We start from the raw sequence: 14128 nt of genomic DNA, 5'->3' as shown, positions 1-14128 counted from the left end.
AAGAGACTGACATTAAATACAATCTGTTACTTGGCTTCCTCTGCTCTCAACTAGATCTAGCTTGTTATTTGTGAAGTAATTTGAGATTATCCTCAGAAGTTCCCTAAATGTCTTGTGGTATAAAATGATTACCAATACTGTGATTTAAAAGTGCTTTTATAGGTGATAACCTGGAGGGCTGATATAACCTGAAGTAAACAGCACTGCTGTCTTCTTTGAAAGGTAATTAGAAAGCCATTTTGTTCTGACAGTGGAGAGTCTGATTCAATAGAATAGTTTCTTCTCTCCTGAGGGGCCAAACTAACTATGTGATGGAATATAGCTGTGGCACTCTTTGAACCTTCTCATTGGAAAATCTGGAGAGAAACTGGACATACAGAAACTTTTAATTTGAAAGCCCTTGTTCCCAGGACCCCTGTCTCAGTGCCAGTCCATCCCTGGAAGAGCAATGATGCAATGCAATAATTCAGCACTGTCCATCACCTGACCATGGCTGGTATGCTCCCCGGGTTCTACCTGGGATGACCAAATGGTACCCTTAGCCTCCACTGAACACCCACTTCCCAAAGACACATTATCCTGACAATTAGGATCTAATGCAATGGTTCTCCCACCGTGGGCGCAGACCAGCATTATTAGCATCACCCACAAACTCATTCGAAATGCAAATTCTCTGCCTTTCCCCGGGCCCACTGAACTCTGGGGGCAGAGGGGCCCAGAAATTTATGGTTTTAGGAGCCCTCCAGGTGATTCTGATCCCACTAAACCTTAAGAACGACTGTTCAATAGTCCAATTAACCCATCATTACAATCATTTATTCCTGGTGTGTGAGCCACCACTTACACTCCCCACATTTTCAAGAGTAATCATTTGATGCTATAGTAAATTTGAATTACTATCAGCATTGATGAACAATTCAAGGTTTCTTTTCAAAATATCTCATTTTTGAGGTAGAGGGCTGGGAAATCAGACCTTGCATCAGGTGAAACACTGAAGTTTAATTAAAATAATGCAAAACCAGCAATAGCTGCCCTGCTGTGAAGCCTACGTTTGTACTTAATGATGTAGGTGCTGTTTTAAAGATCAGCACGAGAGAAGTACCCATGATAAATATGATGCAGGTGCACCTGGGATGTTGCTTTCTTTTTTTAAATTATCTAATCTCAAAGCCTTATGCAGCTAAACCATTCAATGAGTGGACTGCACACTATTTGGGATTTGAAGAGACACCTGGGCTCATATAAGTTCTTTGTATTGGGAGTCACACAAGTCAGAAATTCCCTTTTAAAATACATATTTGGGATAGCAACACAGACAGTTCACTTACCAGTGGATAGTAATGTAACTATTCTAATCCTTATTTTTCATGAAAATCAGCCACTCTTAGACAAGGCAGATGTGTTAAATCAATTTAGGAAGGCAATTTACTATGATGAGGTTGTTAAAGAGTCAAATGGAACATCAGGAAATTTATGCAAATATTTTTGGGAATTTGTTCTGAGTATGCAAATGCTATATAATTAGTTATCATGCTTTTCATGCAAAATTAAATTTGCTATAATAACGAATCACACTCAAGAATAAGGCTAGTTAACATGAAAAGAACCTTCATTTTTATGACCGAAAGACTGCAAATTGAGGGTAAATTGCAGGTGAATCTAATTCCAGCCTCAGGATTGTTATTCATTCTGGTCAAGTAAAACCAACTGCAACAAGAGGTAGGAGGGTTCTCTGTCTCTGGACAGCACTTGTCTAGATGCAGAAATCACAAGAAGTAGAGGCAGTGGAGCATTCTGCTTTTTCAACTAGGCTGTCTCAGCTATCATTAGCCAGATACTCTTTTACCCTCTAATTATTTTGGAAGGACTCAGTGCTATCATTTAATATTTATCAGAATAACAAAGCCAAACTTCTATTTTGGAGTATCTCTAAAGTCTAATTACTGCTTAGTCCCTTCCTGCCCCAGGCTGCCAATTTGGAGAAAATTTGGACTTGCAGCATGTTGGCTCTTCCTGCCTCACTCTGTAAATGTCCCTACTAGTCGGGGGGCTCTCTAGACCTCCTCTTGCTGTCAAAGTCCTATGTCTGTTATATTTGCCAGGCTATAGAAGAATTAGGTCCTTTATGCCTCCTGGCCACTTGTAGCTCACTCCCATTTGGCCAAGACTGAGACATTTCACATAGCATGAAACTTCCAGTAATAATACTGGAGAAGTCCTGAGCAAACCAGGTGAGTTGGTCAGTCTACCACGATCACACGTTTCCCCATGCCTCCCAGGCTGTTTGCCTATTCCTGTGGGTGTCAGTTTTCCTAACAATGCTTCAAATTCCTCACTGGGAGTGGGCTCAGCCCTAACCTCTAGTGCTATGGACTAGCTCCATCCCCAAGAGTCGTGTATGCTCATTTGCTATCCACTAAAGAAGCAGAGGCTCCTGTCAGTCAGCCTGATCGCTGACCCATGTCTTGCCTTAACCCAGGTGGACTGCTCAGGAATAAAGGGGTTTCCAGCTGCCTGAGGACTGACAGAGGGCTCCAACTGTCACCTCCCCAGATCAGAGCCTCAAAGACACCAGTTTGCATCACATCCACCATCCCCTGCCCCCCACCCAATCTGCGATTAGACTCAGGACCCTTCAGTGGGACTAGCACTTTACCTGGCTTAGGCTCAGTTATATTCTTGCTTTCTACCTACTCCACACTGGATCATTGTGGCGGTCCCAGGTTTATTACCTAAACTTACCTCGCAACCTGCTATTAAAAGTGAAGGCTGCACCTGAACATTCATGTTGTCTTTTCCCAGAGGATCACAAAACGCTGTTGCTATAGAATCTTGAGTTTTCAAGCATTTTGTCATACTAAGCTTACAATGACAAAACCAGGTTTTAGTAGCATGATTTTAGGAAAAAGAAAAACCCAAAGCCATACATTTGAAGACCACATCTATCCCTTAGACTGAAAAGACAGACATGGTAGAAATATTTTATAAAAGAAGAGAAAAACGGGAAATGAATGCCTGGCTGCCCACGGAGATATCCAGTTTTCTGTTGTGGCTGGCTGTTAAAAAAAAGAAAAGAAAAGAAAAGAAATTCACAGAAAAAAAAAAAGAAATGCAAAAAAAAAAAAAAGTACCTGACTCCATTGGTTTCAATAAATAGCTCAATCACCTTGTTCTTGCTAAAGCCCAAGCTCAAGAATTCAATATCCCCTAGCCACATACAATGCATTTAACCCTTTTCTTCGTTATCCCACTTAAGCTAAAAGAACAAGACAAAACACAAACAGGAAGATAGCCAGATGAACTCTTAATTCCATAACAGTATTGATTTAATTCACTCTATTTGCTAGTACTGCCTTCTCAACTACACCTTGTTTAGCTCAATATTAAACTTAATTAGGTAAAACTTAACATTCATGCAGCTTGGCCCACGTCAAAAATTACATTCTTATAAAAATTTGCACGTTTCTAGTTTTTATACATTTCATACTTTGTCTTATAAGCCATTTTGTAAAGTGAGTGTCAGTCCCACTTTTGTCATTTTTGTAAAGCCCATCTTAAAGTTTTTTTCAGCAGAAAGGCTAATAGATTTTATTAATAGGCATAGTCTTTCTAACCTGTAAAAACACCAGTAGTTAAGTCAAATATTTTTGTACCCACTATGCAAATAGCACTCCGCTGAAAACATCACCATTAGCCTAGGAGAATGAGACAAAGTGCAGATGCAAAAACGTTCTATGCAGTAAGTTACAGACATTTAACAGCATAAAGGTATCATTTGCGATTGAGATCCAGAGGCAGGTAAAAATCAAAGCTTAGAGAGTGAACTTACAAGAAGATAATTGATAAGTACATTTTATATGATACTTTATTTTCAACACTGTTATGAAATTTGCTCAATTATCTTTTACAACATACCCCTAAAACAGCGTGTCTGTCTCCGTGTTGCTGATGAGAACCTGGGCTGATAGAGTTCAAGTAACACTATCTGAGTGGGTAGTTGAAAACACAATGTTACACTAAATCATTAGAAGTTGAAAAATTATCTTTTCTAGTAGTTTTCACTGCCCATACAGAATATTCTTCTAACAATTGCATTTGAGAATCTATCCTGGGAGGATCAGACCCTAGGACACATAGAAATCCCCTAGGATGCAAAGAAGCAATGTGGACCTGGACTCCTTTGGGCCTATTTCCTTATTTGTAAAATCAGCAGATGAGGCCAGATCAGAGGTTAGCAAACCATTAGTATCACCTGGAGAGCTTGCTAAAACAAACTGCAGGGCCCCACCCCCAAGAATTTCTGATTCAGCACATCTGAGATGAAACCTGAGAATTTGCATTTCTAACAAACTGTCAGGTGAGGTGGATGTTGATGCTGCTGGCCCAGGGATCCACTTTGAGAACCAATCAATTAAATCAGAAAAAGCATGGAAAAATTGTTAACGTCATGTCTGACACAAAGAGAGATCTCAGCAAACACTAGCTCTATGGATCATGGAAACAATTTACATATCATATTGTACTTTTGCCTCTCACGTTTTTATTCCAGCTGCTAGCACTAGCATTTTAGGGTTTTCCTCCTTATCCTTTGTTGGAGAAGCTGATAACGTTAGCAAGGGTTGGATCAAGGTAATGCTGAGGCAGGGATAGGCTGTGTTAAAGAGGGGAGAATGATTATATGCAAACTATACAACTGTTTCCTAATGTGAGTTAATGGATCAAATACAAAATCCCTGCCCTTCAGTGTGTACCAGCTCTCATTAGTGCCAACTGCATCTCGAGGCAGGCACACCTTTCTCCTGTGCCACCTATGTCCTCAGCATACAGTTGCGGCAGGGGATAGGGACACTATTGGCAGCCAAATAAATGGACGGAACCAGTGAAGTTGCCTGGGGAATCTGACAGAGAGGTAAACTGAATTGAATCACTGTCCCAGCCAGAATCACATTTGTAAAGGCTGAGGCTCTGTGGACACCTGTTATAAATCAAGCAATTCCTAATGTTTTCCTATGAGACCTGAGCCTCTTTGGCTGATCTCAGTTTCTCAGTGTAAGAAGCATTTGTCCCACCCAAGGCCTGGCATCAGCAATTTGGTATTATGTCCCGAGAAATTCCCCAAAACTTCTGGGATGGCACAAAGTTGTCCTAGCTATGTGTGATAGACTCTGAGCTCCAGACAGAAATACTCATTTCCAGGTTCAGCTTCTAAAAATACCCGCCTTCACACACACACACACACACACACACACACACACACACACACGCCCCTTGGCCCCAGGAGGTTTCCAAATTACAACCAAAGTCTGAGATGAAAACTTTAAGAAGAAGGCTAGACTGCATGAAATTTCCCTTACCTATTCCGGCACAAGCCAGAACTGGATGAGACACGAACCAGGCCTGCTGTGCAAACAGATGGATTCCACCTCTGGGGATGGCTCAAGGGGATCATAAACACCCCACTTTGAGAGGGCAGGAGGCATGAGTGGCATTTAGGTTTCACTGAGGCTTATTTTGTGAAAGCAAAACTGACTCACTGAGAAAACATGTTTTAAATATTTACTTGGAATTACACAAAAATTATTTTAAATGATTTTTTTTTTTCAGAAGTAGGAAAGTCTGTTTCATAGCTGGCTGCTGAGTCAGACAGAATAGCCAGAAAGACTTCGGGAAAACTTCAGCCTTTCTGTATCCTCTGCAGTTGTGAGGCTGGAAGATGTGCTTCTGAAACCCAGGCAAGTTGCTGAGGCACAAAGAGGAATTCCCAGAATTTCCTCTAAAGTTTTCACTTATGTATCACAAAGAAGGCCTGATTTCAGACAAATAAAAGTTTGTTGCAGAGTCATACATGAACACCAGTTGTAACTCAGTAAGAAAAAATATGTACATTCTAAAGCACATACTGTATGCTAAGTACTTTTTTTTTTGGAGATGGAGTCTCGCTCTGCCACCCAGACTGCAGTGCAGTGGCACGATCTCAGCTCACTGCAACCCCCACCCCCGGGTTCAAGCGATTCTCCTACCTCAGCCTCCCAAGTACCTGGGATTACACGCACCCAGCTAATTTTTGTATTTTTAGTAGAGACAGGGTTTCATCATGCTGATTAGGTGGGTCTCGAACTCCTCACCTCAGGTGATCCACCTGCCTTGACCTCCTAAAGTGCTGAGATTACAAGCAAGAGCCACTGCGCCCGGCCTGCCAAGTACTTTTAAAATGTATTTATTTGATTATTCACTTGAATTCTTCTGAGCACCTGTTATGTGTAGTGCTAGGATCTGTTGGATATAATTGTGATGAAAATGGACAGTGTTCCCTTCCATCACTGCCATATTCAACCTTTACAACTACCTGGGAGGAAGGCACTGGAATGCAGAACCATAGCTTTACCACATTAAGCTACTTTCCTAATATGCAGGGAAAGAGCCAGAGAAATTTGAACCAGGAATTTGTGTCTCCAAAGTGTGTGCTCTGGCCTTCAGGGAAAGATGGATCCAAACACAAAGTAAGAAGAAAACTAGATGACTGCAGCTTATGAAGACAGCATTTATATATTCCCTTGAGTACCTACATAAACCTGAAAATAAACTACTCTTCTAACAGAAATTGGCATCCCTTTTGGTACAGGGACTTTAAGATGTTTCCTGAGGGATTTCCTTGTGCTGCTTACTCACTTTTATTTCAACCCAAGCCTTCCCTACGCTCTTGCATCTCTAGTTTCTACAGCCTACCGTATGCTGGTTGTAGGGGTGTTGCATTGCTCCAAACTATTGTTGGGTACATGCACTGGACATTTGTTATTTTCCAGTATATCAAGCCCCCTTCCTTGGGGGGATCACTCCTCCCCAGCTCTGTGCACTCCACCTGCTCCCAGGGTGGAGTTTGTGACCTGAATGAAAGCCAGTTAACAGATCACATTTGAAGGAGATGTCAATTGGTTCAATGATGGACACTGGATCCCGTCAGAACCAATGAGACTAACACAAGAATGGCATCTCTGCTAGCCTTGGCCTCCCACCTTCAGCATTTGAGTACTCACACCTGGACCCATCATACATTGTGTTTGGATATGACCCCCCTGTTAAAAATGCTTGCAATGTTCATTTTTGCCTGATGTCATCAAAAAGAAGTTGTTGATGGTATGTGCTGGAGCTGGTAAAGCTGGAACGACCCAAATGGCTGTCACTAGAGGGCCAGTAATGATGCTGTCTTTCAGCACTCATAGTTAATACATAAACAGAATCATTCAGCACTCTGAATGGTGGGCCACTTTAGGGATGAATTGCTCAGCATTTCTGGCAGAGGAACAGCAATCACTCAGGATATCCTTGATTGAAAAACAACAAAGCTGGTCACAGAGCTGGTAAATTGGGGACAGTCAGAGTAAGAGTCCTGTAACAGCAGAGAACAGTCCTCCCTTCCCTCAGAGACATTTTCCAGCCTTCATTTGAAATGCTTTGCAGAAACCTGGAATCCCGGGCATTATGGTTATTAATATAAAGGCTCCTCTCATTCCATGGCTCTCATCTTCACTAACCTCTAGCCCATCTCTAATGACCTGTCTGTTACAGCCTTAACAGCACTCACAGAGCAGGATTTAATGACTTATCTTTGATATGTCTTCCTGCGTAAAGTCTACAGCATCCTGGCTGCTCACAGTGGAGTGCATTCACCAGAAACAGCAGCATTTCCTGGATGCTTGCCGGAAACGCAGCATCTCAGATTCCACTTCAGACTAACCAAATCAGAATCTGGCCAAGAATTGGCTTCTAACATACTCCCAGCTGCTGCTGCTGCCGTCAGCCTGGGAACCACCTTCTGAGTACCAGGATGTCGACTTCAGTGCTTCCTAACCCTATTGATCATAAGTTCAGTTGGGAATCTTCTTCAAAATACCTGTTTCTGGGCACAACTTCAAACCCTCTGAATCAGAATATTTAGGAAAGGGACTTTGGTATTTACAGCCAGCCCAGGTGATTCTTGTGGATGGGCAAACAGAGGAAATACTGGGAATCTAATTTAGAGTTCCGGGCCGAGCTCTCAGCTGCCTGCTCTTCTCCTGCCTGAATTTGTTGCTTAACAGATGGAAGCACAATACCGCTCCCACTAGGGCTGTTTCTTTTTCCCTTTTGTTCCTCCGAAGACTTGCTACCAAATGCTGTGTCTTCAGCATCTGGAATTGTTTTTTCCCTTCTCTCTATGCAGTTAGGTATGAAAGGACCTTGGAAGGATGCAAATCCCAATTCTAGGCAAAGGTATGGTAATAGTCACATCCCAGTGGCAATGCTGTCTAATGTTAGTGTTTTGAAGACAAAATGCAGGTTTTTGGCCCTGGTTCTTCTGCAGGTTGTATCCTTAATACACTGGTCGGGCCGAGTACATAAATTTTCTTGAGACTTACAAAATGTAACAACAGTGTTAGTAATGGAAGAAAAGAATAAAATTAACTCTCTCCATCTAAATGTAGGAAAGAATATTTGTTAAGGTTTTCTGTATCTCTGAAAAACTGGTAAATATATTTAATATAGTTGGCTAAAATTCTCAGGACCTTTGTTAAGTGCTTAAATATCTTTCCTTCCTTAGCCTTGGATTCTTTATAAGATAGTAGTGGCATGAGTACCTGCAGGGCTTCTCCTGTGAAGACTAAAAGTGAATGTGTAAGACCAATGCTTCTCAAAGGGGGATGACTTTGTGTCCCAGGATACACTGTTGGCTGTCATACCTGGAAGAGAGAGGCTGGTACTGGCTGCTAGTGGGTAGGGGCGAGGGAAGACGCCAAGCATACTACAATGCCCAGGACAGCTTCCTCCACAAAGATTATACAGTCCCAAATAGTGCCCCGGTTGATGTAGACCAAATACTCGCCACGTCTTCAGAGCTTAATGATTATCAACCTGCCGTCTCTCTACCAGCATCTGGCCCCAAGTTACCTGACTGGTAGAACCAAGATTTGAAACAATGTTCCTCTGCCTCCAAAGCTGTATTCTTTTCATGCCAACATGCTGACTCCCACTGGCAGCAGACTATGGTCATTTTTTCATGTTGATTTATAGGAGGTGCTACAAATTGTAAATCCTGTTCTCAGTCCCCCAAATTCGCTGCATGTCCACTCTCATTATGTCATTTTCAGATGGAGAATAGAGAGGGTTGAGGCTTGGGGGAAGAAGAAAGCACAATATACAGAAACTTGACATAGACTGGGATTTTTATCTATCTTGTTTTAAACAGAGCAACTGAGCTCTTACGAGAGTCAAGATATTTAAAACAATACATTTTAGGGGAGAAGAGCTGAAGACTCAACTACAGAGGCGGAAGTAGAAGTAGGCTGGAAGTAACTAACAATTTCTGACTTGTCCTGCCACCAGATAGAGCTCCTGGAGTCTCCACTGCCTGGGCAGTCCCTGACATACTTTGAGAGCCAAAGTGTGAAATATTTAAGAGCACTCGATAATGAATACATAATTGAAGCATGGGAAAAATCAGACACTGTGAAATCGATTATGATGTTGGTAACAAGGAGTGAAAGCACCTAACCTATCCTGTGAGGTCCGCAGATCCATCTACGAATGAAAAATATACATAAATATTATTCAAAGGGTAGACTAGCTGCAGTGCCTCATGTTTAATTTAAAATGCACTTGCATTTCAACCTCAGATGAGCAGTTCTGAAATGTCATGAAACACTAGGAACATTCATGGAAAGAAAAACTGCAGCAATCATAATATTAGAATTTGCTTCCCCTAGGGTGTCCATAATCTTAGGACAAAAAAATACCCTTTATCTGGAAATACCCTGTAGTTACTAGGAGCCTTTTATTATAAAGAAAAAGAAAGACAATAAAAAGGAATTCGTTTTAAGGAAGCGTTTAGAGTTTCCTTTAACTGTTTCCTTTACCCACATAGCTTACCATTAATTCTTCTCTATGAAGCTTTCAGAAAGAGGAATCCTATTTTCCACCAAGTGGCTGATGAGGGATGAGAGTGGAACACTTGGGCGACTCCGAGACGGAGGCTTCACTGACAGCAGCCATCCAGATCTGGGTCTGCTTCCTGTCTCACCTCATAAGTTATTCCCACCTTGCAGCCCACAGGCCTGTGGAGGGGGCAAGGGACAACCTGGGGACAGCCATGTAGACAGGGAGCAAAGGGGAGGGGCTGGGGAAAATGCTTAAAAGAAGAGGGAGTACCAAGCATGCCTTAAATATCTCACAGGTTTCCAATTGGCCTAGCAAAAGAGAAATAACATAGAGATGTATACAGGGGAGCTCCGGGTGGAATTTACCTGCCAAGGACACCAGTGGTCTTAATAAAGAATAGCTAAGTGTTATGGAAGAGAAAAGGAGAATAAATCTGACAAAAGGCAGGGGGTTGAAAGATGGGCAAGGCGTTTGGAAAGAAATAGAAAGGGAGGATGGGCTGAGCAAATGAGCAAACTATATAAGCCCACTGGAATTGTCCAAATTAAGGTTAGACATGAGGGAGAACATTTGTATCATGACACCTTGAAATAATTAATATAGGAATTAATTTACTCATCACATCCAATGCTGAGACAGATTATGTACCTTTTGTAACTCCTGAACTCTCCAGAATTTTAGAAACACTAAAGAAGACAAAGGCCCGCCACATAACTGTACCTCAAACACGAGAAAGAGCTGTGGTTGCCCAAGACCTCTCTTCTGCCCAATTTCATGAAGTCACCTGTAGAAATCTTTTAAAAAAGGGATTCTGAGAGATTCTTCTGGTTTGTGAGGAATTTGAGTTTTTTAAAGGCTCTCCAGTTATACCCCTGAACAGTAAACTTTCACTGGAGGGGCCAGTGGCTAAGACAGTATGAAAAATACAGAGTGTAATACTGAGTATTAGTTTCCAGATTTTGGAGGGAATGTGGCCAAGAAAGCAATTTTTTCTCTTTTTCTTTTTTTGAGACAGGGTCTCACTCTGTCACCTAGGCTGGAGAGCAGTGGCGCAATCATGGCTCACTGCAGCCTCCACATCCCAGGCTCAAGTGATCCTTCTACCTCAGCCTCCTGAGTAGCTGGGTTTATAGGTGTGTGCCACCATACTCAGCTAATTTTTTTTTTTTTTTGTAATTTTTTTTTTTTTTTTGGTAGAGGTAGTGTTTCAGCATATTTCCCAGGCTGGTCTCAAACCTCTGGGCTCAAGTGATCTGCCTGCCTCAGGCTCCCAAAGTGCTGGGTTTACAGGGATGAGATACCATGACTGGCTTACATTGTTTTTGTTTTTTTCTTATTAAATGTATCAATAATTTTTTATTAAAAAAAGGACATGTTTTGTATTGCCTTTTAAAAATACATGTTGTATTTTTAAAATGCTTTCAATATTCATTTAATTGCAAACATATAATAAAATATCCATTAACAAAAAAGAAAAGAAATAGTTTACAAGTCTCTTAATTTTAACTTTATTTGATATATAACTTTCTGCATTATATGATATTAGTAGCAGCTAAAAAATATTGAGGGCCAGGCACAGTAGCTAATGCCTATAACCCAAGGCTTTGAGAGGCTAATTCAGGAGCATCACTTGAGGCCAGGAGTTCAAGATCAGCCTGGGCAACATGGCAAGACTCTGTCTCTACAAAAAATAAAATTAAAAAAATTAACCAGGTGTGGTGGTGTGCACCTGTACTCTCAGCCTACTTGGGAGGCTGAGGAGGGAGGATTGTTTCAGCTCTGGGGTTCAAGTTTGCAGTGAGCTATAATTGTGCCACTATACTCTAGCCTGGGCTACAGTGCAAGGCCCTGCATTAAAAAAAGAAGAAGAAGAAGAAGGAGAAGGAGAAGGAGAAGGAGAAGGAGAAGAAGAGGAAGAGGAAAGTGTGGCATATACTGTTATTATTCTTATTTTATGGATTAAAAAATGAGCAAATATGTGTGCAAAAGTATGTGTGTATATATGTGAGTGTACATGTAGTTTTAGGTAAAAGATTAAAAGATATCCTAATTGTCCTTGACTGAAATGCAATTTTTTAGTCTATAATTAATATTCTTATGCTGTGTGATTAAGACTTTTATCAGTTCTTGGGCTGAATATAAATATTTCTACTCCTTCTTTGCAGGCAGGTTTTAGTAGTTTAAGAGACATTTGTGGAGAGGGCAAAAGATGAATGGCAAACGCTTGATGGATTCTTCTAAAGTTGAACATTAACGATTAAACAACATCATCTGATGACTTACTCAGCAACTCAAAGACAATAAAACATAACTAAATCTGTCAATTAGCATTTTCATCTTCTCTCCCAACAGAGCTTAATGGCATCTGTAAAATGCAATTTTCAACCCAGAGCTCTTTGACATTTTCTATTTCCTCCTGCGTTCCTCTCCCGTTGCTCCCGTTATGACTGAGAGCAGCAGCATGTTCTGCTCCATGGTGGCAAATGCATCACCTGCCACTGAAAGGAAAGCAATTATTCTGTCCTCGCTAAATCTCAGGGATGACTTGGGTACTGCTTTTCCACTTTAGCGCATAAACAGCCATCCCAGGACCTGTTTTAAGTGGCTGAACCTTAGCAACAGCAGCTGGGCTACAGGTTGATGTCACCTGAGGTGCCCATTAAAGATGGGGAAAGCTGCCAGACAAGAATGACTTCCAGTAACTACAACTCCTCCCTGGAGGAAGCATGCCACATTTCCACACACAAAGTGACAAATAATGACTGTGAAGATAGCATTTTGCCTTTCTGTTCCTGTTCCTTTGGTTTGAGGACAGCGACCCTGGTGTGGAGGTTAGGCTGTTTCTTGGATGGGTTTCCAGCTGGTGGGAGGGGATGCTATTTACACAACTGTCAGGAATGACAGTTCTTTCTCAGGCAGCTATGTTTAGCTCACATGTGTGTCACACATGTGTAGACCCCTGTCTAACAGCACCATCTCTGAACTGTCAAGAAAGGAGATTCCGGGTGATGAGAAAAAGTGTGTCCTCAAGGAGACTTCAGAGAGCACCCTGGAGCTTTACATCTAATGAGGACATCTAAATTGTTTCTCTAAGCTTCAGTCAAGTGCTCTGAGAAAACAGGCTCAATATAACATTTCCTCTTGAGTTATTTTTAAATGCACCTTTATTTTTTTTCCCCGAGCTAAAGAAATTGCCTGATAAAAGCCATCAAAGCACCAAACGAAAGATTCCATTCTAAATAAATATGGCAAGACTCCATTAACCAGAATCCCACTCTCTAATGCACCCAATTAACCAGAATCAAGTTCAATGCCTCATTTTTAGAATAAAAAATCAATACTTAAGAGCATATAATAATTTCAGCCAAAAAAAAAGCTCATGAAATGTTCAGATCTTTTTATGCAGCCAATTGTCTCAATGGTGCATTTTCTATCTAACTTTTTAGACAGAAAATGAGGTTTTAGAATAATGATTTTGAGGCAATAATCATTCAGTCAATACGTAAACATATAATTGTTGGCACGCTTGTGCTTAAGACTTGAATGTTTTAGAAAATATGTCCACTGTATTTGAAAATAACATTTTTAAGGATTCTGAGATTAATGATAAAATAAACAGAAATTTATATTCACCCCTAGAAAATTAAGTGCTTCTTTTACCCTGCTATTTTCTCTGCTTCTAGAGGAGGTCTGGAAGCTTTCCTTCACTTCACAGATGGCTGACCCGAGGTGGGAAGTCAAATGACTTGCTCAGAGTGAGACAGCATGTCAGTACTCAATGCAGGGTTAGACAACAGAGCTGTGGACTGAGCCCTTCACGAGCAGATCCATCACTGTACAGGTGTACTGCTTGACACCACTCTTCCAAAAGGTTCCCTTTGGAGGGAAATTTCTGGTCTCAAAAAATGAAACCTTGATTACCCAGCAATGGGACTTCTTGCCAGCTCTTTTTTGAAATAATTATGAATCTAAAACTTGCTCTTCATTTCTCTGAACTTTCCTTTAATGTTCACTGGCAGAATGAATACAAAGCCTCTACAAATTAAGTCATCCCAGAATTAGTTCGGAAGTGCACTTTCTATCACTCTGACTAGCAGCTCCTGGAGTTTCACAGGAGATCGGGAGTTAATTCTTTTCAGAGTTACTCCAGGCAAAAAAGCAGGGGATGATGATGATGTTTAGGTACTTTTCTCCCTCTTTTTTAGATAAATCCTAG

General features: G+C 41.2%; 1 protein-coding gene across 5 annotated transcripts in view; it reads right to left on the bottom strand.

The window, feature by feature from the left end:
- NCKAP5 (NCK associated protein 5) overlaps nucleotides 1-14128 on the bottom strand; it is a 970844-nt gene that overhangs the window by 643733 nt on the left and 312983 nt on the right. The gene's annotated exons all lie outside the window — the stretch shown is intronic.

This window comes from Aotus nancymaae, unplaced genomic scaffold (genome assembly GCF_030222135.1).
Source record: "Aotus nancymaae isolate 86718 unplaced genomic scaffold, 86718_ANA_hifiasm-v0.15.2.pri h1tg000029l, whole genome shotgun sequence".
In the NCBI taxonomy this organism is placed as follows: Eukaryota; Metazoa; Chordata; class Mammalia; order Primates; family Aotidae; genus Aotus; species Aotus nancymaae.
Note: the sequence above shows the minus strand (reverse complement) of the source record. Positions and strands in the feature narration are given on the sequence as shown.